Source organism: Microtus pennsylvanicus, chromosome 8 (genome assembly GCF_037038515.1).
Source record: "Microtus pennsylvanicus isolate mMicPen1 chromosome 8, mMicPen1.hap1, whole genome shotgun sequence".
NCBI lineage: Eukaryota > Metazoa > Chordata > Mammalia > Rodentia > Cricetidae > Microtus > Microtus pennsylvanicus.
In genome coordinates, this window is record NC_134586.1 from 43757046 (window position 1) to 43783155 (window position 26110).

At 34.5% G+C, this 26110-nt stretch overlaps 1 non-coding gene across 1 annotated transcript; it reads right to left on the reverse strand.

Moving 5' to 3' along the window:
• Window positions 1-10011: 10011 nt before the first annotated feature.
• On the reverse strand, window positions 10012-10114 carry LOC142856662 (U6 spliceosomal RNA). Its single transcript, XR_012911702.1, has one exon. It is a non-coding gene; the product is annotated as a U6 spliceosomal RNA (small nuclear RNA).
• Window positions 10115-26110: the final 15996 nt, after the last annotated feature.

The window sequence follows — 26110 nt, forward strand, 5'->3', positions numbered from 1 at the left end:
TTATCTTTCTATCTTCTGATCACTGGAATTAGGGCAATGTGTGACCACACTCTGACTTTTACATGGGTGCTGGGAATAAAACACTGATCCTTCAAAGCTAGCACTTTATTGATTGATCTCTCTTCCCAATCCCAAGAAATTGTTTTGTTTGCTTGGTTTTGTAGGCAGAGGGCCCACTTGTTCATCCGGGCCACCCAGAACCAAAATAATCATACAGAGATTGTATTAATTAAAACACTGCTTATCCCATTAGTTCTAGCTTCTTATTAAGTAACTCTTATATTAATTTAATCCATTTCAATTAATTTGTACATCACCACGTGGCAGTGGCTTACCAGCAAAGATACTAACCAGTGTCTGTCTCAGGCAGAGGATCCATGGCTTCTCCCTCTGCCTCTTCTTCCCAGCATTCCATTTAGTTTTCCCTGTCTAGCTCTGTTCTCCTATAGCTCTTTTATAGGCTCAAAGCAATTCCTTTATTAACCAATTAGAGCGACACATAAACAGAAGGACCTCCTACACCAGTTTTATCAGGAGTTTTTCTGTGCTGCCCTGGCCATCCTGGAACTTGCTCTGAAAACTCGTTTTTAAAAGATAGAAACTTTAAAATGTAGAACCAAAGTATGTCTTTATTTTCCTCTACTTAATGCATTTTTCTTTTTAAATTAATTTAGTATCTTGCTTCTAGATTAGTTTTTGTGGAAATGTATCTTGCCTTACATCACTGGCATAGATAATGCTAGCTTCCAAATACATACTACATGAAACTTCAGAGGTGACCAGTGAGCTCTACCTGAGCACACTATATCTTTTCTCTACTTCCCAGAATGCTGGTCTTAGCACATCAACCAAACCTACTTACTTCCTCCTTATCTCTCAACATTTGATCCTTTGTTCACAGAGACTTTCATTCTTACCAGCTTGAGACAAATTCCTCCAAACACTAATTCTCTCTAACTATGGTTAAACCCTAAAACTTCAATTACATTTCCCATATATACTCCGGCAACAATGTCTGCTCACTTCTCTGTTTATTTTCATGACAAATAACTGTGGTGTGAGTTACTTTAAATAGTTAGTGAACAGGTTTGTTCTCTCTCTCTCTCTCTCCCTCCCTCTCTTTGTCTTAGTTTTTTCCTTTATATACTTAGGTGCCTATATCACAAAGCTGTCCAAGCAAATTCTCAAAAATGAAGAGGTTAATTGATTGACCAATTGATCAAACATTCTGAGATGTTTTATTAAGCACAATTTAGTAATCTGTTTTGAATGTTGTTTTCAAAATTGTAACTGCACTAACGGATATAAGCATTCTACTTACACTGTTTAATCTTTCTTTGTAATCCTGTCAAATATTTTCCAGCAGCTAGAGAAAAAGTCAAATATTAGATCTAAAATAAAAGCTACTGAGCCATTTGGAAACCCAAAGCTATTGAAAGAGGATAATCAAAAGCTGATGAAATGAGTCCCACTCTCCCAGCAATTCTGGAGTAGCATATGGTTCAATGTGCCCTTGTGATATCTGTTTATGGGATCTGTGACTAAAGATAAATATCACAAGTGCACATCAATATGTCATCCTAGGGGTTATACAGGGGTTCGATGGGTAGAAGATGAATCTATGGGTAAAGTACCAATTGTTACAACCTCTGTCCAGATTCCTACAACCCATGTTCCTGTAATCTCAATCCTCAAGAGATCACCTGGAGTATAAAGGCAAATCAGGGAGGTCTGGGTTCAACTGGTAGACCCTGTCTCAATATGTAATATCTAGGGGGACCTGTGTGATTATTCTATGCCAATCTCTGGCTTATACGGACCCTAGACTATACATTGGCATGTACACATACAAGTGAACATGCCAGCTTATATGCAAGCACACAACTTACACACATATACCAGTCATTTGAGGAACATGCAGGAGTGAACATGCCAGCTTATATGCAAGCACACAACTTACACACATATACCAGTCATTTGAGGAACATGCAGGAGTGAACATGCCAGCTTATATGCAAGCACACAACTTACACACATATACCAGTCATTTGAGGAACATGCAGGATTATGTGTATAATATTTACAAAAATAAACTTAAGAATTAATTTATATGAAAATATGGCATACATCTTAGGAAATATTTATTTAACATTAACAGTAAAATATGCCCTAGAAATCTATCTATGTAATGCATACATATACCTATTAATGTAATAACCAAAGATTGACTACCTGGCATATGATAAAGCAAAGTTAAAATCAGCCTTTAAATTTCTCTAAAATTAATTAGACTTTTAAAAGTAGCCTTAACTGTACTAAAACTTCAAATATAAGCAAATTAAATGTGTATCATTTCTGGTAAAGGCTTATGACAGACAAAAACAAAACTTGAAACCTGCCAGGCACAAACAACCAATGAATATATTTGTCATCATGTCACTGGAGACTTTCTAATCAGTCTGAAATGGCAAATTTGAAAATGTAAACAGTCAAGAAAAACTTCCTCTTTCTAATCTGCTCTGAAAATTGTTTCCTCTGGGGTTTTGTCACTGACTTAGTGACCACTCTGGCTCTGCCTTTCTTAATTTGTGATTTTTATGTTTCTTAAAAAACTGTTGTGGTTCAGGCTTTCTTTCTTTTATACATACCACAAAAAAATCTTAGCTATTTGTTAAGAATACCCCAAAGAATAAGAGAACAATTAACACCGAGATTTATAGGCACCATATAGAGGAATACAATCATAGAGAAAGAAAGACAATAATAAATTTGTTATGATTTTTAAAAAATGCTGTAAGATCCCCAGTGGCAGTAGGCAGCAGAAATGCTGTAGGTCCCCAAATGGTGGTAGTGGGCCATGTGGTGCTGGGCAGGTCCCTGGAAGGTGCAGGTTCCCAATGGCAAGCAGCTGGGCAGCGAGCTGCTGGGAGACAGACATATCATACAGAATAGAATTGGATATTTATTACTTAGAGGAGGGAGGAGAAGGAGAAAAGGACAGAGAGAGAAAAGAGGGGAGTGGAGAAATGGGAAGAGAGGCAGAAGTAAAGCTGCCTATCCAAGAGGAAAACAGAAAAGAGAGCAAGTTCAGGCCGGAAACTGAAGATCAGCCTGCCTCAGCGGATGGGGGAGAGAGTGGACATGGCTTGTACAAACAATCATAACAAAATTGAGGCCACTTCTCTTACAAGATATAAAAAGTAAGAATTTAAAGAATATTGGTTGTCCACACTGAAGGCATTCTTTGGAAAAATGAAGCTTAACCTTATCTCTGAGAACAAGATGCCCATGCAAAGAGATAGTTTACTTTTTAAATTTATTTTCTCAATATAACATGATATTTTTCAGTTTTCTGAGATCACAATCTGTCTTTTCTTCCCAGAAGAAAGCCTCTTCAGCAAGGTGATTCTATGATATGAACTGTTGGTTTTGGCTTAACTGTGAATATCTACAAAAGAAAAAATACTAAAAAGGATGCTATAGAAAACTTAAAAAACAAGATACAATCATTTGTACCTTATGGTTATTTTCTTTCTCTGTCCTCTGTTTCTTCCATAAAATTTTCCAAATCCTGTGGGATGCACCTTATTTTTCTAAAATTATTAGAAATAATGTTATAAAATGTTAATAAATATAACTGTGCTAGGAGTGGGTATATTTCATGACAAAATCTTACCCTTTGAATATATTAATTGGTCACTCATCCATTACCATAACACAATACATAGGATATACCAATTTATAATGACATATATTTTGGAAGTTTATGTCCATTACTAAATGGATTTTATTACTTCCAGACAAAACAATTTATATAATTATATACTATACAATGACAGAAAACCTGGTGTGATAGTTTGAATAAGAATAGCTCCATGGGTTCATATATTTGAATCCTTGATCGACAAACAAAGTGGTACTACTTGAAAGTATAAAGAAGTATGGCCTTCTTAGGGTAGGTGTGGCGTTGTTGGAGGAAGTATGTCACCGGGGGTAGGCTTTGAGGATTCAGAAGCCCAATCCAGGCCTAGTGGCTCTTTAGATTCCTATTGTCTGAGGATTGGTATGTAGAAATCTCAGCTACCGTGTCAGTCTGCATCCTACCATGCTCCCCACCATAACGATAATGGACCAAACCTCTGAAACTTCAAGCAAGTCTCAACTAAATTCTTTCTTTTATAAGTGTTGTTTTGGTCATAGAGTCTCTTCATATCAATAAAACACTGTCTAAGAAAGAATTTGGAATAGAGTCTTTCTGTGACAGGAATGATCATGCTGCTTGTTGGTAAAATGTGGACTTTGAGACTTTGGATTAGAAAAGCAGTTAAAATCTTTAAGTGGAGTTTGTGGGCCATATAATAGTAGGAGCATGGAATGCAGTGGTACAGAGAGCAATGCAGATCATAACAGCCCAGCTCAAGAGGTTTCAGAGAAGAAGAGAATTAGGAAGTTCCCTGGAGATGGTTCTTGTGATATTTTGGTGAGAAATGTGACCACTTTCTGCCCTTGTCTAAAAAATTCTGTCTGAGGCTAAGTTGAAGAGTGTTGGATTAATAGCATTGGCAGAGGAGATTTCAAGATAGCCAAATATTGACTGTGCTGCTTATTAGTGTCCATTCTTATGCAGGTCTATAATGAAAAAGAACAAACTCAGCAAGTAAAAATAGAACATATATGGTTTTGGGAGAAGAGAGGCACCAGGAAGTGTAACGGAACTAAATCCTGCACTCAAAGATATACAGAGTTTGAAGAAAAGCCTGATATTAAATGGAATAAAGGGAATGATGACCTCAGGGCAAGACACCACACAGCTAAGCTTCTAACTTGTGAAAAGTTAAAGAAAAGCTTAGCAATGAAGGAAATGATAAACAACAGAAAGCTGATGCATATGTAATAGAACAAGAGGGTCAGGTTTCACAGCCAATAAGCAGCAGAACTTGGAAGCTTTGGCTGAGTGGTTATGGCTTTAGAGTCAGGGATACATGAAAAGGGTTGTGGGATATCACATCCTTGGCTAAAAAAACTCTGTAGAGGCCAGATATGTGATAGAGGTGTCTCTGGATGGAGATTCAAAGAGGGCATTTTGTGAAGCTGTAAAGGTGAAGTCTAGATTGCCTTGGAAAACCCAAGATGTTGGAGATGCCAGAGTCGTGGGAAGCTGTCAATAGGGCATGGGACCAGCCCAAAAAGAAGTGTGTGTCCTCAATGAAGCTTAAAGAAGTTGGAGACCTGCAAAGCACTTTGACATAAGAAATGGAGATGTAGGTTTAGAGTGTGTCCTACTTGTTTTAGGTCTTTCTTTGGTCCAATATTTCCTTGGTATGCCTTCTTTCTGCCATTTTGGAATGGTACTGTATATTCTATAATATTGTATATTTGAAGCATGTGATCTGTTTTTTAAATTTAATTTTACAGGGATTACAGTTAAGAGCTTCCCTTAAGGTTCCAAGGAGATTTTGAATTTTAGAGTTTTAAAACAGTATTGGTACTGTGATAAACTATGGGGACTTTTGAATCTGGAATGAATGCACTTTTGCATTATGTTATGGCTACAAGCCTCTGGGTACCAGAGAGTAGAATGTAATGGTTTGAATAAGAATGGCCCCCATAAGTTCATATATTTAAATGCTTGGTCACAAGAAAGTGGGACCAAGGATTATTGAAAGGATTGAAATGATTATCAGGTTGGCTTTGTTGAGGAAGGTGTGGCCTTCTTGGAGAAAATATGTCTGTAGGGTGGGGTTTTGAAGGTTGGAAGCATGAGTCAAGCTCAAAAAGAAAGTCAAGAGACTTTCTTTCTCTTCCTGATGCCTGTTGCACAGCATGTAGAACACTTAGCTGCCACATCTGCGTGCAAGGCACCCAGCTGCCTGCCATGAGAATGATGGACTAAACCTCAGAAACTGTAAGAAAGCTTCAATTAAATGTTTACCTTTATAAGAGTTGCTGCGGCCATGATGCCTCTTCACATCCAGAGAACATTGACTAAGGCACACAGCCAGGGTCAAAAACCAAGGTGAAAAAAAAAATCCTCCTTGAGGTTATATACTAGTTCTCACATTTTAAAGTTTTCTATCACATTTTTATAACACTACTGGCTGTGGCCAAGTGTTTCATACAGGGTTCTTGGGAAACACTCCAGATCAAAACTATGGCAAGAATGGAGCTGTCTTTATAAAGATAACAATACCTACAATTTGCCAGGATATCCCCTTAAATATTCTGATCTTATAAGATGTATCACCGGCCACACAGAGGGAAAAACAAAGTGTGGGAGAAGAGGGCAGGTCTGTACTGAACTACTGTGGAAGCAAGAGTTTTATATATCCTACCAAACACCCATAAAGAAATTGACACTGTCTATTTTCTATTTTGGTCAATTGATAGACGTTTAATGAGAACAAATTCTTAAGAAGTTTTGGGGGAGGGGGAGGGAAATGGGAGGCGGTGGCGGGGAAGAGACAGAAATCTTTAATAAATAAATAAATTTATATAAAAAAAGAAAAGATTCTATAAGCCAGCATTATCATTGATTCAATATACCCATCATCTAATGTATCTACATATTTCAAAAAAATCATTATCTTAAGGCAAAATGAAGGAGATGAAAATTGATGATACAAATATTCTAATATAACTTCCTTAACTGTTTTAAACAAACAAAACAAATAAATAAGACAACTAGTCTCCTTTATATAGAGAAGACTGAGACCAAGGCTTGCAGAATGTTTAATGCAGAGTTTGTGTATATGAAGGATAATATACTTTCCATTGGATAACGGGACACTACATACCATCTGCCTCATGTAGCAATAGTGTTTTGCCATGGCCACTTCTCTTTTCCACGTGGAACCACTATAACATCCATATTCTCTGGAAACACTTCCCTGCATCACGCTAAATACAGTCTTTCATTTCAATTTGGCAGTTGCTTTTCAAGTTGTGATGTGATATCATTTTATCAACAACGGTGCTTAAGATTTTTAAAACAATTATTTACCTATAGATTTTTTTGTAAAGTTTGTCATGCCTTATACCTACAATACATGGGAATGACCAGTTTATACACAGATTCCATGAAAATAAATCTTGTATATGGTGCTTGCTAGAAAAAGAGATCATCATTTCTGATTCTGATTGTTGATCTTCTGTACAAAAAAAAGATGGCCACAGTTCAGATGGACTCTGTTCTATATTAGAGATTTAACCCCAAATATATTAAATATATGTATACAATATAATAGCATTTCTGCCAAATAAGACATATTCAAGACTTTGAAGTAAAATCAGTTTCATATAAAATGTCTACTGTATGTTTGGGTTATATAACATTAGAAAGAATAACGCATAAGATAGCTAAGTAAATAAGAAATGTTTATCATTAAAAATTGATTTATTTAAATATTTTAAACCATTTTTCCAAGAAGTATAGAAAAGATACATTTTTCTCCCTCTAACCTCAAGCTATAAAAAGTTTATCTGGAAAATAAAAAACAAAAACAGAAATGTTATCATGTTTCACATGAGCCCTTAAGAAACATCCTTCCTTTAAATAAATTTCCCTGAGTTGGATTTAATTATGTTTAGAGTAGTGAACTTAGGTACAAAAGCATGAATGCAAATTAAATTATTGTCTAGACAAAAGCATCATAATATTTCCCCTTACAGCTGTATCCTGCTTTTAATGTTTTCACAAAAAGATTCACCTAAATCAAATTTCTGATAATCAATCACACTGTAAATGCACTGAGTGAATTTGTTATTCTAAGGACTATCCCAGAGTGAATTGCAAAAATAATAATCCTTGGTGGCATCGCAATCTCTAACTGCCTTCACTGTTGTATAAATCTGTCTTTACATTCAACAAATCTACCTATAAAGAAATATCTTCTCGGAAATGTTGAAAGGTCTGCTGATATCATCAGGGTGTTGCTAACCCAGTCCTACTCACACCATCATTGCATGTTAGTGAAGTTACTAGAACTGTGTTAAATACCCTAGATAATCAAATTAACAACAGAAAAGGTTCAGTTTGCCTAATCCTTCAGAGTTCCTAGTCTATGCTCCAGAAACCCTTTAATTTTGTCTCTGGTGGGATGAATATCAACGACAGGTGTGTATGATGTAGCAAAGCTTTCTACAAAGTGCAAGTAGGAGAAATGGGATGGGGGTGGAGACCACTGTTCTCAAGTATATGCATTCGATGATGAGAAGAATCCCACTAGGCTCCACTTTCTAAACTTTCCATTACTGTCCAATTACATCAAGTCAGTAACTAAAGCCTTATTCAAATATTACTCTGTGGGAGATACCCCAAGCCCAAACTGCACTGTTCCTTTTAACTTTATGGAGCCCAGGAGGAACACAGATCAAGATGAATAAGTTAGGTTTCTAACTCACAGCTGTTAAGAGAACACTAGAAGGGACATGTTGCAAACTTAAGGGTTATGTGACATTAGGGACAGTTTCAGGAAGCAAAACCTTGTTATTGAACATTCTCAGGAAGTTTGAATAATTATATGATTTTAGTTTTTTTAGGGGGAGGAGTATTTTTCTAGTTTCAAGTGATTTTAATTTTTCTTTGATTTTATGAATATAGGTGTTTAGTCTGAATGAATATCTATGGACCACATGTGTTCAGTACCCCAGCAAGTCATAAGAGGGCAATGGATCCAGTGGAATTGAGCTATAAAGCTGCGATGTGGCTACTAGCAACTGAAACCCACATCTGCTACAAGGGCAGCAAGTGCTCTTAACCACCTCAGAGACATCACTCTCATCATCTAAAGACTAGATGGCTAGACCCTAAAGCTGTGATGGGTAGGGAGCAGCAGGTTTTCACAAGGGCTAGGAAAGGGAGGTGACTGTCAGCTTTAACAGTATTATGTGTAGTGATGGTGTGGTTGGGCTAGGGTCATAATTTGCCTTGAGCTCACATGAGGACATGCTATGAAAATGTTCAAGTAGACAATGGGAAAATTATGTCCTGACAGAGACCATAACCAGCAGAAAGAATGCCAAGTTCTTGCTCAGGGGTGGGGCTGGGGGGTAGAAAGTCACACGAGGACAGCTGCTGAGAATGCCTGAGGCAAACTTTCTCTTTCTCACATTAAATGTGTCAGATTTTCTAGTTAGCATTTCACAAAAACACTTTGTAGCAATTAAGGCTGTAGAAAATAAGAGAAAATGCATACTATCATATCTATTTTATGTATTCATTTATTTATTTACAGGTATGTTCATATGTATCTCTTAAAGATCCAGAACTTACACAGATCCATCTGCCTCTGCCTCCAAACAAAAACATATTATTTTTAAACCACAACATTTGCAAGTCTGTATGTTCAGCTTATTTGAGCAAAACTTGCAGTATGACCTGCACTGTTTTTATGCACTGATGTGGTGCATTTTCATCCATCTTCTTCTTGAATATATCATTAGTTCCTAATTCTTCATTTTCTAAGACATCCTTACTTCACAAGTACATCACCCAGCTTACACAGACTTCAATTTCTAAGATGGAAGTTGTGAATTACTGTCAGTCTAATTGTAAATCCCTTAATCACAAGGAACTTTAATTCAGAAATCATCAAAAAGTATGTATGCTTATTTCTTGCAAGATATAGCTTTTGTGGCATTTTAAGAACTTAATTTCACAACAAGAAATACCATGTTATTTATTATTTAGTGCTTGTTAATATTTGTTGAGTACCATGTTATATGTCCTCTGATAACCCCTGATAAAAGCTCTGAATCAATCTCTCCACTCCACTCTTGGTGATCAACATTGTATTTCCGAGATAATTTGTGTAGCTTGAAGTCACAAGAAATGCAAAAAGAGTATAATTTAACACAGATAATTTTCTGAGTCTAATTCCAGACGCACTATAAAATTCAGGATTATAAATCTTGGTGAACTTACAAAACTCTAATACATCATTCATTTTTTTGTATTTCTCAAAAATTGTTTTATAGTCTTTTGGATAAAATTTACTTGCAAGGAACTATGATAAAAATAATGAACGTTTCACAAGCATAATTGTTGTCTCTGTACAGGAGTCCTGCTATTCTTCTCTGGGTCATTGAAAATGCAATATATGTGCCGTCAAAGCAAGCATTTTTATTCCTAGATTCTAATATTTTACTTTTTTTATATGCAAAACTATATATTACAGACACCATAAGCTGCAAAGTGTTTAGAGAAAAGAAAAAGTATGTTTGAAGGCCTTCATTTCAGTGTCTTCCTATGCCGAAAGTAAGAAAGATTGTGAAAGGTTTCTATGTCTCAGAATTCTCCACATCAAAATTCAAACCTGCCATTCCAATGCAGAGAGAAAGTCTATTAATCAGAGCAAAGGGATATTTGAGATGGAGGACATGGCTGATGAATTACTATATCCAAAACCAATGTAGAAAACAAAAATAAGATAAAATTACAACAGCCAAGAACTTGGAAAATGATTAAGATAACCATCCTAACAATGTGTGGGATTTGAAAGAAAATTGGAATAAATACTACAGGCATAGACATTTTATTCAATAAAATTACCTCATAAATTTTCCTAAATTTAAAGGAAAAAAATAGAAATTCACACATAAGAATCATTTAGAACCTCAAATAATTATAAATACACAAGACTCTATAATACATTGTGGTAAAGATATCAAATACATAAAGCAATTAATAGTAAAATCTGTAAGGTCAAAATTCCAATTCACCTGCAAAGGTAGAAATATCAAAATAGTATCAGATATATCATCAATAACTATCACACTCAAAAAAAGGAAGTCTCAATCACAAAGCAAAGTGATAAAATTCAATCAGAGAACTGGCTGAACAAAAGACAGGGAAGAATCTAATATATTCAAATCATTAAATATAGGGGCCCAAAGACGTAAGCCTGTTCCGCCTTGACTAAAGGTCAGAGAGTTTGAGCTTATTTTTGCTCTTTCAAAGTTGTTGACAATGGGTGAGTCGAAAAACAAGAGATACTTACCTAGGGTGTGGTTAATTAGTATTTTGGATATGGGGTGGATCTGCTCCACCTGGACCAAAGGTCATAAAATTCAAGTCTATTCCTGATATCATCTTAATGGAGTCTCTTGCCTCCCATCTCCCCTTTTGCATGTGTGGAAGAGTAAATGCAGATGATTCAATATTCACTGACTATCCCTCCTGGTACTGTGCTTTATTTCTGCCTTTTATTTTTCTCAATCTCTGTTCTTTTTGCTTAATAATTCTAGTCTTCATGCTACTACCCTGGAACATGTGAATTTCTTCCAGGCTAGACCCCAACCGATGTCACCCCAATGTATGTCTTACAACAATTAAACCACAGAACACCTGAAACTGATAGAGAAGAAAGATAAAAAATAAATATTAAAAATAAAAAACTTACTACAACCATCTCAAAAAACAACCAACAAAAGTTTTAGAACTCAGTAAGCATCTCTCAATATCAACCCTAACACAAATGGTCTCAATCCTCTACTCTAGAGACACAGGTTGGCTGGATGCATTAGAAAATACTTTAGACTTTCTTTTATGTTCAAGAACATACTTTATTGACAAATACATCCACAGATAACACATAGAAAACAAGAGAAAGAAAATGGAAAACACATTAGGGTAAGATTTAACAATGATAATGAGATATTTCAACATCTGAATCTAATCTGTACCTAAGTCATCCAAATTAAAAATCAACAAAGAAATCTCTAAACCTTGTATCACTTTCTAGAGTTTGAATCTTTTATCACATACACCTTCCCATTAGAGTAATATTTATGTTGGTGAGCTCTATGTAATCTATCCCAACTTAATCTCCCTAATATTTTACTTTGTCTGTTGTCTTAAAGTCAACTAGTAAGACAGTCATTGACACAATTGATGTAGGTGGGTCTTCTATCTATCTGTTGCTTTCATTGGTTAATTAATAAAGAAAACTGCTTGGCCTAATAGGTCAGAACATAGGTAAGCGGGGAAGACAGAACAGAATGCTGGGAGAAAGGAGGCAGTGAGGCAGACACCATGGAGCCAGCTGCCAGGTCAGACATGCTGAATGTTTCCTGATAAACCACCACCTCATGGTGCTGCAAAGATTGTTAAAAATGGGTAAACCAAGATGTGAGAGTTAGCCAATAAGAGGCTAGTAATAATGGGCCAGGCAGTTTTTAAATGAATACAGTTTGTGTCTTGTTATTTCTGGGCATATGCTAGCCAGGTGGCTGGGAGCTGGATGGCAGGAAAGCAGCCCACTGTTCCTTCTAAAAGCAGGCCTGCTCACCTTATCACTACACACAATCCTTTACAAAAAAAAATGCATATAACGCTATAATTTCATAGAATTATTCAAGAACATTAAATAAATACATTAAGAGACACTCCCCCCCCCAAATCTTATGAGAAAACCCAACAATTTGGAACTTTAGATTTCTCCACAGAAACAGCAAATTTTGGATTTTTTAATAATTTCTTGTTTATTTTCAGTTAATATGGCTTAAACATCACCAGGTCATTAAAGTTAATATTTCTCCATTATTTCCATTTTTAAAAACACTAGGCTGTCTAGACTGACCTTGAATTCTCAGCACTCCTGTCACAATTTTGTAAGTACATAAATGACATCCATGTACTAGCATGCTCAGCTAGCCTCCAATACTTTTTACATTCGGTCTAGGTAGGCTTCATCACATAAGGATTCTAAATTTGTCAACTGTGTTTGCTGAATCTAGTTACCTTGTGCATTTACAGGGTTAGGATTTATCATATAAACCATAACTACTCTGATGTCTAGATGAGTAAACAGAAAGAAATGGCTAAAACACATCGTTATTATCACCAAAACAGCAGTTTAGTTATTTACTCAGTGACTTCTGATTCAACAGAAATGTCCACCAATGAACTTTGAGATTTTCAAAGCACAGACTATTTTGTTTACTATTTTTAAAAATTTCTTACTTCTTGGCAGAGAAATTTTAGTGAGTACACTACATTTTAACATCTTGAAGGCTATCTCATTCATTAGAATACCATATAGATTAATTAACACACTGTTGATAATCTTACATATGATTCGTGTATTCACATTGTAAAAGCAATTTAGTGTATCCCACATTACCAATGAACACGGGTAATTTGGTAGAAGAAAGTAGAGTCAAATGGGTAATCCTTCTATAGTAAGACTCCACTTAAACACAGAAGGAAAATAAAATCAGAGGAGAAAGATATCTTTCTCAAAAACACAGATGCTACTATGAAATTGATTAAATGGAAAATTTAGAACTGTGAAACAAGATAGAAAAGCAATAAAAGAAAAATTCAATGACAAAATTTTCTGTGTTATCTTCACTAAGGGCTATAAGGAAAAGGTAGTGTTGTCTCACCAGTCAACTGAAGCCTACAACTGATTTTTAAACATCAACCATGTAATTATACCAAGTAATTATGTCTTTTTAGTTAACTTTTGTAGAATAAGTGTAATAATAATAAATTATAAATTGTAAATAATAAATAATAAATTGTAAACAATTTGTTGATTTAAGTAATTTTTATTTCTGTGTCTAAGTAAGTGTCATTTACATTGAAAAGTAAATCTACAAGAAAGGAGTAGATTTGAAACTAATCCAGGTATCATAATTCCAGACTAAGCATTTTTATCTTTATTAATTATACTTAAATAATCAAGTAACTATAAACTCACATTGAATAATTTTGTCTAAGAAAATGTATTCCTTGAGTTGCAATATTTATAAACAAATCAACTCTTTCTCTTCATTCTAAGAACATAGTAGTGGGAGTAGATGAAGATGGTGGCTGAGTAAGGGCTTTAGAGGCTGTCTTTTTTTATTTTTATTGAGCTTTACATTTTTCTCTGTTTAACCCTCCCACAAGGTCCCCGTGTTTCAAATTTACTCAGAAGATCTTGTCTTTATCTACTTCCAATGTAGATTAGATCAATGTATGTCTCTCTTATTGTCCTCATTGTCTAAATTCTCTGTATTTGTGATTTGTGGGTTTGTTTTCTTTGCTTTATGTTTAAAAACCACTTATGAGTGAGTACATGTGATACTTGTCTTTTTGGGTCTGGTTTACCTCACTCAAAATGATGTTTTCTAGTTCTGCCCATTTGCCTGAAAAATTTATGATGTCGTTATTTTTTTCTGCTGTGTAGTACTCTATTGTGTAAATGTACCATATTTTCCTTATCCATTTTTCTATCAAGGGGCATTTAAGTTGTTTCCAGGTTCTGGCTATGACAAACAATGCTGCTATGAACATAGTTGAGCACATGTCCTTGTGGCATAATTGAGCATCCTTTGCATGTATACTCAATAGTGGTATTATTGCGTCTTGAGGAAGATTGTTTCTGAGAAATCGCCACACTGACACCCAAAGAGGCTGTACTAGTTTGCACACCCACCAGCAGTGCAGAAATGTTCTCTTTATCCTACAACCTCTCCAGCATAAGTTGTCATCAGTGTTTTTGATCTTGGCCATTCTTACAGATATAAGATGGAATCTGAGAGTTATTTTGATTTTCATTTCTCTGAAGACTAGGGATGTTGAACATTTCCTTAAGTGTCTTTCAGCTGTTTTAGATTCCTCTGTTGGGAATTCGTTGTTTATGTCTGTACTCCATTTTTTATTGAATCATTTGTTCTTTTGATGACCAAACTCTTAAGTTCTTTGTATATTTTGGAGATCAGACCTCGGATATTAATCCACACAACTTTGAACACCTGATTTTTGACAAAGAAACAAAATATATCAAATGGAAAAAAGAAAGCATATTTAACAAGTGATACTGGCATAACTGGATATCAACATGTAGAAGAATGAAAATAGACCCATATCTATCACCATGCACAAAACTCAAGTCCAAATGGATCAAAGACCTCAACATAAAGCCAGCCACACTGAACATTACAGAAGAGAAAGTGGGAAGTACATTTGAATGCATTGGCACAGGAGACCACATCCTAAATATAACCCCAGCAGCAAAGATACTGAAACAATTAATAAATGGAACCTCCTGAAACTGAAAAGCTTCTGCAAAGCAAAGGACATGATCAACAAGACAATACAAAATGGGAAAAGATCTTCACTAACCCACATCAAACAGGCTGTCTTAATATGACTTGACAGAAAAGCCATTTGTGCTTTTATCTAATTTACGAAGAGTCAAAGGAATCAGGTAAATATATATTTAATACATCAAAATAAGGAGACACATAAAGACTGTAGTACTTAAAGAGTTGAGGAATGAGGATGATTGATAAGTCTGTGGTTAGAAAGAGAGAGACAAACACATACACAGAGACAGAGACAAAGAGATAGACAGAAACAGAGACATAGACAGAGAGATGCACAGACTGGGAGGTTTTAGACCAGCATTTTATCCTAGCATTAGGCATAGAATGATATAACATGGGTACCTGGATTATACTGTGTGTAGTTACTGGAATAGATGGACTCTTGTAGTATCACTGTATGTCAGCCACACAAAAAAGCGTTCAAGTCTATCCCACACCTTAGAAAAAGCTGGAGGTTGGATTGATGATGTTCTTAGGCACGTTCCAAAATAATTGGAATAGCATAACAGCATGTATTTAGATTAAACCTCAGGAAAAGTAAAATCAACATAGCACATATAATACCTCAGTATGGGAGAAATTACTTAGAAATGATGTGTTTCAAAAGATGTTCCTATTTAGAGTTCTAGAAAAGAAACAAGGGCAACACTCCAAGAAATAAGTCTTAGCAAATAGAACCAGTTTAGGAAGTCTGAAAAAGACTAGTATTCAAAAGTCACATACACATAAAATGATAGGGATAAATACTTTATTACCTATCACAGATGAAGTCAGAGGTCAACAAACATCAGCATTTTACTGAATAAGGAAATGTATCTGTGGAACAAGGCCAGGGAGTCTGCCTTCATCCTCATACTCCTCAAAATTCTGATATTCTTATCTAAATAATCTGGTAAAAAACAAAAGTAAAGCACACTCAAATTGGAATTGAAAGAATCAAAGTGATACTCTTTGCACAAGACATGATTTCATAGACAAAAATCTCCACATAAAACCTGGCAAAAACAAATGATATATTTCCAAAATAAGATAAAAAGTAACCAAATAACACTTAGTACCATTGCTGGTTGTCAAAAGTAAATTAAGTAAAACTGAAATAAAAAGAATATCCCACCTATAAAAGGCATAAATTAAAACATCTAAGTTATCTCCCTTTACACTAGTTATAAATGACAAAAAAGAAAAAATAAGAAATTAAACCACAAATGGAAATATATCCACAATGAAAATAATATAACAGAAATTAAAGAGCAAAAAGACATCTCATGTTAATGGCTGGACAGAGTGAGTATTTAACAAAGTGATTGTTAAATGATTCATCTAACACAAAGTTCTTTATGGGTATACTAAAATCTAATATACTATCTGTGAAAGTTCCAATAAAATTCTCTACAAAGTCTTGTTAAATAAATTCTAAAATTTATATAGAATATACATACACACCAGAACACACCCATTCTCTCTGTCCCTCTCTCTCCCCCCCCCTCTTTCTCTCTCTCACAAACACACAAACACACACACACACACACACACACACATACCACCACGGAGAGAGAGAGAGAGCAGAGCATCCTCTGCAAATGAACAAAGCTAGAGGTATTACACTACTTGAATTCAAAACATACTACAAAACTTTTATAGCTTAAACATCATAATACATATATTAAAAATAGATCTGCATCAATGGATTGAAATAGAGATTTCAGAGGCAAGCTTGATCATTGCCAGCTAAATGGTTTTGACACATTTCCTGAAAATATATGATGGAAAGCAAATACTCCTTTCAACACTTAGTAGTGGGAAATTGAATGTATCTATACTGAAAAATAAAAATAAATCTGTATATCTCAGCAGCTACAAAATCAACTCAAATATTCAAATATAGTGACATTTGAGGGTAAGACCAGATGATATGCTATTCTAAGAGAACACAGGGTCAGGTTTGTAGACTTTTTTTTACAAGACTCTAAGAGCATAGAAACAACTAAAAATAGACATATAACAAATTGTACTGCATTAAATAGATTTTATCAGCAAAAGCAACAATAAACAAAGTAGAGGAAATACAACAGTATGGTAGAAACTACTTAACAAATAATATATTTGAAAAGAAATTATTTTTAAACATCAAAGTAACTCTAAAACCTTAATAGCAATAAGAGGCCAATAAAAAGCAAATCAGAAACAAAAGTGTGTGTTGTCAGAGGTTTCTCTCCTGCCTTTCCATCCCACAGAAACACACAGAGGCTTAAATTAATTATAAACTTGTTGGCCTATTAGCTCAAGAATTCTTATTAACTAACTCTTACTTCTTAAATTAACCCATAATTTTTGCCTGTGTTAGCCATGTAATTTGGTGCATTTTAACAGTGAGACATTCTCATCTTGTGTCCTCTGAATCTGGGTGACAACTGCAGACTGAGCCATTCTTCTTCTCAGAATTCTCCTTTGCAGGTCACCCCACCTATACTTCCTGCCTGGCTACTAGCCAATCAGCATTTTATTAAAATATGACAAATCTTTACAGTGTACAAGACCATTGTGTGTATCAGTTGAACACAGTAAGACTGGCTAGTATCAAAAAATCTAAAATAACCAATACTAGTGAACACACTGGAAAACATGAGAAAGGGCTGGAAAGAGGAGAATATTATCAAGTTACATTATACCTAGGCACAAAAGTATGCCATAATTGAAATCTGTTATTATTTACATTAAACATGTATTAATAATAAGTAAAATAGAACCCATTGTGGAATATTATTTGAAATATACATTACTATAGCCTTATAAAATATATAGTTTCCTCAAACAATTTAAAATGATAGACCCAACAAAAACAATCAGAATATCAGACATCTGCATTCCCATGTCTGTTGCAACACAGTCTGATGTAGGATTCCTACATCACTTTTATTGGTTGATGAATAAAGCTGTTTTGGCCAATGGCTTAGCAGAATACAGCAAAGTGGGAAATCCAAACAGAGATATATGGACAGAGTAGGTGGAGTCAGGGAAACATCATGTAGCTGCTAAAGAAAATAGACACCAGACCCTTAGGTGTAGGCCACAGCCTCATGGTGATATATAGATTAAGAGAAAGGTGCTATTTTAAATTAAGCGCTAGCTAGAAATACACCTCAGTCATTGGCCAAATGTATTGTAATTAAAATAGTTGTGGTGTGATTATTTGGGTCTGGGTGGCCAGGAAATGAAAGCATGGTCTTCATTTACAAAAGTCCACAACAGACAAAAATGAAACAACTTTACTACCTCTCCAACAGCCATGGATTAAGTATAGGTGGGCTAGGGGGTAAGATACCGTTTCAAAAAACAAAAAGGAAATCTGGGGAAATGGCTAAATGAGTAAAGTGGTTGGTTCACAAGAATAAAGATTTGAGTTGGGTGCTCAGAATCAAAAGAAAATTCTAGTAACTCCCCTGTTACCTCTTGAGTGGGAGGCAGAGACAGATTATCCAAAGAACAAGCTGTCTGGCCAGTATAGCCAAAAAGCTATGCTGAGTTCAGGGAGAAACCCTGCTTCATTATATAACATGGAGATTGACTGGCCCAAGTACATATGCACACACATAATACTCAAATGTATACCATACATGCACACACACACACACATGCATTCATGTGCACACAGACAGGCACACAAATATATACAAAATCCAAGAAGGGAATAATATTTAACCATCTAAAAGGAATGAAGTTCTGTCATTTGTACAACATGGGTACTACATTAAGTATACTGAATTGAACACAGAAAACCAATAGTTCATGGTCTTCCAAATGCAACATGTTTGCCTAAAGAGAAATGGCTTAGTGGTGAATATCAGTTGTTGCTTTTGCAGAGGACCCAAGGTTTGTTCCCACATTGGAACGCTCACAACTACCTGTAACTCCAAATAGAGAGGTTTCAGTGCCCTCTTCTGGCCTCCTTGGACATCTGAATTCACACTCTCACCCAGACAGTGACACAGAAAAAATACTGACAGAGACATTGGCACAGAGACAGACACTGACAGCCATAGATACTGACAAAGACACAGATACAAATGATGAGACAGACACAGACAGATATGCGGATACTAACACAGACAGACACAGATAGATACAGAAAGATGCAGATGTTGACACAGATACAAACACACACAAGGACACAGATGACACAGACATATATTGACAAAGATACAGATTTTGACACAGACATAGACACATATGCAGACACAGACACAAACACAGATAGACATAGACACTAACGTAGACACACAAAGACACAGATCACACAGACGTTGAGACAGATAGAAACACAGATACCAACACAGATACAAATGCAGACAGAAAAAGACACTGACACGGACAGACGCAATGCTGATACGGACATAGATACAGACACACACAGACACTAACACCTTCACAGAAACAGATGCAGACAGTGACACAGACAGGGATGCAAACACAGATGCAGACACAGGCAGAAAGTGACACATAGACACTGACACACATATATTATTAAAATAAGAATAAACTTTGAATATAGAATTTTTAAAAATCAATTTTCTAGAAATTAAAAATAGAATGATGTATATTAAAGACAAAGGAAGGGTCAGTTAGAGAATGATTGTGGTAGATTTAACAATGGATAGTTAATTCTCATTCATAAAAACAGTCTCTGGCACATTATTACAGAGTTACCTGACTGTAGTTAGTAATATAATGTATATTTTAAAAGACTAGAAGGAAGGATTTTTAAAGCTTTTAACATAAAGTAATGACAAATATTTGAGGAGATAAATGTCTAGACAGATTTAAACATTATGCAATTACTATAAGAACTAAAGTATTATATGATACCTGACTAATAACATAATTCCAATTTTGTGTATTAGTTAAAAGAAATGTAAAATACGTGCATATTTTTAATTGCCATGTAAAATTATTCATTAAAACAGCTTATTTTAATAACTCATTAATCTTTATAATTTTTTATTGATTTTCATTGAGTTACTGCACATTATTCAGCATGAGATAGTAATTTTTCACTTTTATAACAATAAAATCATTCTGTGATATTTATGTGAAGTGCATTCTGAAAATATGTTTAATTGCCTTGATACAATAAAAATATTTCTGAAAAATAAATGCCACCAAGGTGTTTGTTACTTATATCAATGACATAATTACACAATACTAAATTGTCTAATATAATATATTCAACTATTTGACTATATGTAATAAATATGCAAAAATTACTAAAATATCTAAACTCTACCTAATTAAGGATTTGCTATGTTAATGTAAATAATATAGAGTTGGGACTATTTATCATGTGTACCCTTCTAATATTTTTAAGATCTTATTTTTAACTTAAATATCTGTATTATGGATGTGTGTGTATGTTTGTTTGTGAACATTTGTGCAGTTTCCATGCAAACTAGGAGACATGAAAACTTTTGCAGCTGGAGTAGTAGGCAGTTGAAATATAATTAAAATCTTTTGGAGTTAGCTTGGGATTCTTTGACTAGTGTCCTCAACCCCCTTTCCAGTAACAGTTGTGAGCTGCCCTACTAGATCTGGAAACTGAACCTGAGTCTTCTGCTGAAGGAGTATATGCTCTCATCTGCTGAGCCATTTCTCCAGCACACATTTTGAATTTGTATTTCAAGACAATGCTATTTACATACTTTAATCTGAGAAAGTAAGGAACTATTTCATTAGCAAAAAGAGGAGTCACTTATTTCCATTTGTAAAACTACAGAAAAATTTAGGTTGAAAAATCAACACTTTTTTACTTTGCATAATCATTTTCAGAAGGGGGAGAAGAAAGATAAAAGGGAGAGGAGGCCTTAGACATAGTAAGGAAAACTGAAAGGTACAACAACCAACTTTGTTTAGGAAAATACTTAATCCTTTTTTCACCATCCATTATCCTCACCAAGAGAGTGGGCATTACATTTTAAGATTTATTATAAATCTTATCATTAAAGCATAGTTAGATAATCAAGCAAATGAAACATTTTTTTTTTTACTTATTTAGGTAAAATAAGAACTATTTAAGAGACATATGTGTTGCTTCAAGGAAATTATTGAGTAGGTGACAGGTTATTTAACATGGGAAAAATCAAAAGTATTCCACAAATAACTGAAGTTTTAATAAAAACTTAACCTGTTATAAATTTTTCTTTTAGAATTTTGTGTGAGAGAACTGGTGGTCACTATGTTTAATGAAATAGGCAAAGCGCAGAAAGATAATAATAATAGCTAATGCCCTCATTCATATGTAGAATCAAAAAACAAAGTTTAAAAAAAAGACTGTCACAAAATTTGAAAAAGGAATAGAAGAATGTTGGGCTCCTGTAGAACAGTAAAGTGAAGGGAGAATTGGAGAGTGGTTGAATTATTTATTATAAGAGAAATAAAACCTTCTGGTTCTACTGTTCTACTGGACAACATTGTGATAATTGATAACAGTAGTATGATATACACACACATATATAAATGTATATATTTACACATATATGAATACATATTCAGAAGAAAGGATTTTGAGTTTATGTGTGTAAATATATATGCATATATATAGTCAGAAGAAAAGATTTTGATTTAATCACAAGGATATAAAATATTTGATAAGATAGGTATATTTACCCTGATTTAAGCATTACATGATATATACATGCAAAAACCCATAAATAAATGGCATCTTCATTTGTCAGTTCAAACATCTTCAGAAGAAAAATTGGAAAATGTACCAGAAAGTGAATAATAACTGTTTATATACTAGTCTATGTGAATTCTCGAGAAAAGACACAGATCAATATGAAAAGCTCTGCAGTGCATATTTTTACTCAACAAAGAAATGAATGGCTGTCAATCAAATATTGCTAGAAGAAAAATGTAATGTTTCCAATTCCCTGTTACCAGACAGTTTAAGAACACTCTTAGCTTTAATTCACAGAAAGAGTTCAGCTACTAAATAGACCTACCTCAAATTGATGTGCCAAGCTTTCCTCAAGCCCATGAGAGGCCTGCCCCTTTCTGAATGGAGATGGAAGAGGAATTGTAAACAGAGATTGTGATTTTGTTTCTTGGTCACCCAGACCTAAATAATCACAAAATAACTATCTTAATTACAAAACTGTTTGGTCAATAGCTCAGACATATTTCTAGCTAGCTCTTATATCTTAAATTAACCCATTTCTATTATTTTAAATTTTACCACAAGACACATGGTTTGTTACCTCACTTCTTGCTGCTTAGGTACCAAACTCTACTACCTTTGTCCCTGTATTCAGTTCAGTTTTTCCATCTAGATATATTCTGTGCTTTGATAGGCCAAAACTGCTTCTTTATTAACTAATGGTAATAAAACATATTCACAGAATACAAAAGAAATTCTCACATTATTTCCCCTTTTCTTTCTAAATAAAAAGAAAAGTTTTAACTTTAACATAGTAAAATTACATATAAAAAAAACAGATGTCAAGCAAGAATTACAGTTACAACTTTAATCTATTTATATCTGGCAAAATTAAAGAAAATATTATATCACCTATTTTATCTTTGTGAGTCTAAAGTTTCATATCCTATTTATTTTTACCATAACTAGGAAAACTATAACTATTTGTCTTTAATTAAATCAAATAAAGAAGGAAAATAATATTACCTGAGTAAACAGGAAGTGTAAGCAAGTAACTTCTGAAAGGTACAACAAATAGCAGAGGCATTTGGTTACCTGGGCAATACCCAAAGTCTCATTTGCAACTTTGAGAAAACAAACTTTGGCTAATGCCTAGAGTATCTGACAGACCATTTCCAGAGGCAGGAAAATTCAAAAGACTGTCCTACTCTAGTTTGGTAAGGTTCAGCAGTTGTTTTTGCTTGTATCCTGCTTGTTCAGTTTGGGCAGCATATAGTTTTGCCAAGAAGAAAACAAGATCGAAGTGGAGTGGCTTTGAGGCCCAACATTTTCCTAGGAATAGATCAGTGCTTCGAGGAGCAACTGTGTCTCATTTCAACAGAATTCCAAGTTATACAAATGTCGTATTCTACAGTTCTTTGAAGTATTTGAAGATTATTTATATATGCAGAATATAATTTCCATGAATTTAGAGAACCTACTAGCCTAAATATATGACAAACATGGGTGACTATTGACTTGTAATTCTTAATAGCTTTATAGCTTAAAGACCAAGGCTTTACATTATAAAATTAAAAATCTTTAAACATATATGAAGCAAATGAAGAAAATTATCCTAAAATGTAAACAATATATATGCATACATATACATATAATGATCAAAAGTAGAAATGTATAATGAAACATGATAAATATATCCCAAAATTGAATCAATATACAAAATACTTTAAGCAGAGGAAGAAGCATGCATACATACAATGTGAAAAAATAATGTTGCTCAGGTACACAAATACTGGAAACATACAAGAACCTATACCAATGTAATTAATAGTTTACAAGTAGATACACAAATCTATTATCCATACTGATCCATTCCCTTTTTTTTCCCAAAAGAGATCCCTGAGCCTACTTCATTTTCACCCCTAATTCTATACAGTTTATAACGAATTCCTGACAGTTGACAATTGCCTCTAACACTAAAGACAAATTTTGTTGGGAGAGGCCACTTCATTTTCTTGAATTACTTCCAACTGTCACTGGATGGATGTTATTTCTATGGGATTCTGTAAAAACTAAAATGATAATTAAGTCTCAAGATTGTTGTAATGTAATATTGCAGATATTCTCTGAGTAGTAGGTAATGTTTTTCTGACATTCTTATTTGAAGCTCTGGACAGAGTGTTGTAAGAATGTGTACCATCTCAGCTTGCCAAGTTGGAATCATCTAGAGTAGTCTGTAGCCCAAAAATCAATCTTAGAGTGGTGCTATCAGTATAATGGTATCGTAAAAACCAGGTGGAATTATTGTTGTGGGGTCCCACCTTCTTTCTGGAGATTTCAGAGGCTACCGTAGGAAAATTTATTGATCACTGTGGAAAACTTAAGCATTATTCATATCAAAAAAGAAATGTTTAATTTTTATAGACATGTATTCAAAAAAAGATACCATAGAGAAAAAATATATATGGGGAAGAGTTAAAGATGGGGAGGGGATAAGATGGGAATGAGGGAGGGAATTGGGGAAAAGAAGGGAAGGTAAGCTGTGGTCAGTATGTAAAATAAATAAAATGTTAATTAAATAAGGTTAATTTTTTAAAAAGATACTGGCACAGATTTTTCTACAGTGCATAAACATTACTTGATGATCCTTTCATTCTGTATAGTCAGCATTTCCTCTTTAGGCATCCTAATGTCCAAGATCTCTTGATTATTTAATGATAAGCATTTTTTTTTGTAAACACAAGACCAGAACCCTGCCCTAACCCTTATGAGGTTTCCTTACCACAGAAGTTGTCACCTCTGTGGATAAGTGACCATTTCTCTTTTCAACAGGTTTCTCTTTTTCAAACTTTATCTTTATTAATTTTGATAATATCCATAGCTTTTCTTCTCCTTTGGAAAGAAGAGTGAAACCCATGCCCCCAACTTAGCATATCTGATTTCCATTGTGAGTTCAACACATCCTTGAAATACAATGGCCGATTTAATTCAAAAGTTTTTTTCTATTAGCCAATGTCTCTTTGCTGTTTTGTTCCTTTCTCCTTAGCATTAAGAAAATTCAAGGTTAATAAAGCATTATGTGATCTATTCCTGGGGTATTTTCCATCCTTTTCTGTTTGTTTAGCATATCCTTTATAGTTCTATTTGATGTGTCTATAGCTGTCTGACCTGTAAGATTATTTGTTATACTTGCAATATGCTTTATATTATAATAAGCAAAAAACTGTTTCATTTTTTTAGACACATATGCTTGAACTTGTCTGTCTTTCTTTGTGCAGGTATATCCATGGTGGCCATAACTTTTAATTAATGTGTGATTACTGAATTAGTCTTTTCTGAGGTCAAGGCAGTTGCCTGTTGAAAACCTGAATGAGTGTCAATGTTGTGGTATACATATTTTAATTTTCCAAAATATGCAAAGTGGGACACATCCATCTGCCAGATTTCATTCCTTTGGGTTATTCCCTGCAGTTAGTGGTGTTTGGTTAAAGAAAGAGCAAGTAGACATCTTTTTATAATCTCCGTAGTTTGTTGCCATATAATAGGAAATGGTCTCTTAAAACTTTTGCTATTGACATGATTTTTTATGAAATTCTGAGGCCTTCAGCACCCTTCCAATCAATAATCAATCCATTTCTGCATTACCTTGTGCTAGAAGACCTGGCAGACCCATATGGGATCAGATGTGTGTTATGTATATAGAACAAAGCCTATTCCTGATTATATATTGAATCAGAATGAATAATGAAGTCAATTTTGTATGAACCGGTATACATTTGTAGGAAGGAGGGGCTGCTTGTTTGTCCCACTGTCCAGTTCCTGGCCATCTGGCTACCTTAGTCCCAAAATAATCACACAGAAACTGTATTCATTAAATCACTGCTTAGCTCATTAGCTTTACCTTCTTATTGGCTAACTCCTACATCTTAATTACATGCATTTATAGAAATCTGTATATTACCATGAGGTCGTGGCCTACCAGCAAAGTTTCAGCAAATTGATTTCCAGTAGTGGATCCATGGTGGCTTTGACTCTGCCCTTCTTTCTCCAAGCATTCAGTTCCATCTTCCCCGCCTACCTAAGTTCTGCCCTATTAGCAGGCCAAGGCAGTTTCTTTATTCATTAATGGTAATCACATCATATCATAAATTCAGTGATTTCATTATGCAAGACAACTCTTTCTTCATATTGCAAATCAGTAACTATTTTAAGAGATTTTTAAAAATCCCTTAGTACCATGAGAATAGCATATAACTCTGCCTTTGGGATAGAATTATAAGGGCTTTTTTCACCTTACTTGATTCTTGTTTTGTAACCTCCCTTTCCTGATTTATTTGCATCAGTTTAAAATGTACAGGCTCCATT